Genomic DNA, 3627 nt, shown 5'->3' with positions numbered 1-3627 from the left:
TGGTCATTCTAACGACGGGGCGGCAAGGTAGTGGGTTCAGCAAACACATCTTGAAATTCATATAGCACTTTCTGGATATTTGGAGGAACAGGTTCAGGTTTAATTTTGTCAGTCTGCTCCACGGTAACCAGGGGTGCTGTCCAAATGTCATTCGCCACTTCCATGTGATGCAGCTCATAGCCGTCCAATTCAGCGATGTGTGGCAGATCTGAAGATTTTACTCCTTGCAGGTGAACTGTTTTACCGTCGACGTCGAATTGGATCGTCTTCAGTTGCCAGTGGCAGAGCATGGGGTTGTGCGAGGAGAGCTAGTCGATGCCCAACACTCCATCATACGCTCTCAGTGGTAGAACACGGAGGTCAGTATGGAAAGTGTGCCCTGGGACTTGCCATGCCAATTGGCGCACAATTTTGTTACAATGCAGTCTCTGACTATTGGCCACCCGAACTGCAACCGGGGGTAGCTCCTCTGTTCGAGCAGTGATTCGGGCGGTGAACGCTTTGAATCCACCAGCAGTAACATAACCTGATCGCCCACTTGTGCGCCCAAACGGATTGTGGCAGGGCCTTCCTCGCCCGACACAACGTGTTGAGACAGAGAGCAACATTTAGGATCTTGCACCATGATACGTCCATTTTGCATCATGCTTTTATATCAATATTTACTGCATTATGGGCTGTTATTACACGTTATGTCACAATACTTATGGCTATTCTCTCTTATTTTATAAGGTTTATCATGAAGAGGGAGAATGCCAGCAGCTGGAATTCTGGCTGGAAAAGGAGCAATTTTTGGAAACCTATTCTACACAGCTCCAAAAATCCTGAAACTCCACGGAAGTCACTTTTAGAATTAATAAGAATTATTGAGCGAAGAAAATACCTGAGGGGCACCACACCCTGGCCAGGACGGTGGGGGCGCCCCCCTACTGATGTGCCCTCTGTCTCCTGGGCCCCCTGGTGGCCCTCCGGTGCCCATCTTCTGCTATATGAAGGCTTTTACCTTGAAAAAAATTAGAAGCAAGCTTACAAGACGAAATGCCACCACCACGAGGCGGAACCTTGGCGGAACCAATCTAGGGCTCCAGCGGAGCTGTTCTGCCGGGGAAACTTCCCTCCGGGAGGGGGAAATCATCGCTATCTTCATCACCAACGATCCTCTCATCGGGAGGGGGGCAATCTCCATCAACATCTTCACCAGCACCATCTCCTCTCCAAACCCTAGTTCATCTCTTGTATCCAATCTTGTATCAAAATCATAAATTGGTACTTGTGGGTTGCTAGTAGTGTTGATTAGTCCTTGTAGTTGATGCTAATTGGTTTAGTTGGTGGAAGATCATATGTTCAGATCCTTAATGCATATTAATACTCCTCTGATCATGAACATGAATATGCTTTGTGAGTAGTTACGTTTGTTCCTGAGGACACGGGTGAAATCTTGCTATTAGTAGTCATGTGAATTTGGTATTCGTTCGATATTTTGATGAGATGTATGTTGTCTCTCCTCTAGTGGTGTTATGTGAACATCGACTACACGACACTTCACCATTATTTGGGCCTAGAGGAAGGTTGGGAAGTAATAAGTAGATGATGGGTTTCTAGAGTGACAGAAGCTTAAACCCTAGTGTATGCGTTGCTTCCTAAGGGTCTGATTTGGATCCACTAGTTTCATGCTATGGTTAGGATTACCTTAATACTTCTTTTGTAGTTGCGGATGCTTGAAATAGGGGTTAATCATAAGTGGGATGCTTATCCAAGAAAGGGCAATACCCAAGCACCGGTCCACCCACATATCAAATTATCAAAGTACCGAACGCGAATCATATGAGCGTGATGAAAACTAGCTTGACGATAATTCCCATGTGTCCTCGGGAGCGCTGTTCTCATTATAAGAAATTGTACAGGCTTGTCCTTTGCTACAAAAAGGATTGGGCCACCTTGTTGCACCTTATTTACTTTCATTGCTTGTTACTTGCTACAAATTATCTTATCACAAAACTATCTGTTACCTACAATTTCAGTGCTTGCAGAGAATACCTTACTGAAAACCGCTTGTCATTTCCTTCTGCTCCTCGTTGGGTTCGACACTCTTACTTATCAAAAGGACTACGATAGATCCCCTATACTTGTGGGTCATCAAGACTCTTTTTTGGCGCCGTTGTCAGGGAGTGAAGCGCCTTTGGTGAGTGGAACTTGGTAAGGAAACATTTATATAGTGTGCTGAAATTTTCTGTCACTTGTTACTATGGAAACTAATCCTTTGAGGGGGCTTGTTCGGGGTAACTTCACCCCAACCAGTAGAGCAAAGAGTTTCTCCTCAAACTAATGAACCTACTGAAAATATTTACTTTGAGATTCCTTCGGGTATGATAGATAAACTGCTAGCTAATCCCTTTGCAAGAGATGGAACATTGCATCCCGATTTACACCTCATCTTTGTGGATGAAGTTTGTGGATTATTTAAGCTTGCAGGTATTCCCGATGATGTTGTTAAGAGGAAGGTCTTCCCTTTATCTTTCAAGGGAGATGCATTGACATGGTATAGGCTATGTGATGATACTAGATCTTGGAACTATAAACGATTGAAGTTGGAATTTCACCAGAAGTTCTATCCTATGCAACTTGTTCATCGTGATCGTAATTACATATATAATTTTTGGCCTCGCGAAGGAGAAAGCATCGCTCAAGCTTGGGGGAGGCTTAAGTCAATGTTATATTTATGCCCCAATCATGAGCTCTCAAGAGAAATGATTATTCAAAAAATTTATGCTCGGCTTTCTCTCAATGATCGCACCATGCTCGATACTTCCTGTGCTGGTTCTTATATGCTGAAGACTACTGAATTCAAGTGGGACTTATTGGAAAGAATTAAACACAACTCTGAAGATTGGGGTTTCGATGATGGTAAGGAGTCAGGTATAACACCTAAGTTTGATTGTGTTAAATATTTTATGAATACCGATGCTTTTCGTGGATTTAGCGCTAAATATGGACTTGACTCTGAGATAGTGGCTTCTTTCTGTGAATCTTTTGCTACTCACGTTGATCTCCCTAAGGAGAAGTGGTTTAAATATAATCCTCCCACTGAAGTAAAGGTAGTTGTACCTATTACAGTTGAAGAAAAGACTATCACTTATAATCACTACAAAAAAAGACACATCCATGACATTCTGGGCCGAACGAAAAAAAATTATGTCATACATATGACACTTCTATGACGATAATTGTGGCAAAACCCGGTATCATCATAGATGTGGTGGGCTCATACTTCTATGACAAAAAATCATGACAGAAAATGGGCTTTTCGTCCTGGGTGGGCCGGAGACGCAGTTGCATGACATTCTTTGGGCCGTCCATGACGGAAAAAACCGTGGTAGAAGTGAGAGCGAGGAAAATTTCGGAGAGTTCCCGGTTACGGTGGGAGGTCGGGGGCCGAGCGATGCGCGTTTTTCTTGTACACGTACGTGCGTGTGTGCGAGGCGTTGGCTCTAACTGAACCCGAGCGAGGCGTTGGGCTCTAACTGAACCCGAGCGATTGCACTGCAGGCTACGCATTACTAAACCTGAGCGATCAATCGATGGCTGTTAACTCAACCCGATCGAGCGATTCCTTCGCTACTGCTGCTA

The sequence above is a fragment of the Triticum aestivum genome, chromosome 7B (genome assembly GCF_018294505.1).
Source record: "Triticum aestivum cultivar Chinese Spring chromosome 7B, IWGSC CS RefSeq v2.1, whole genome shotgun sequence".
NCBI classification, from domain to species: domain Eukaryota; kingdom Viridiplantae; phylum Streptophyta; class Magnoliopsida; order Poales; family Poaceae; genus Triticum; species Triticum aestivum.
The sequence above is the reverse complement of the archived record's forward strand: the minus strand, read 5'-3'. Positions refer to the sequence as shown.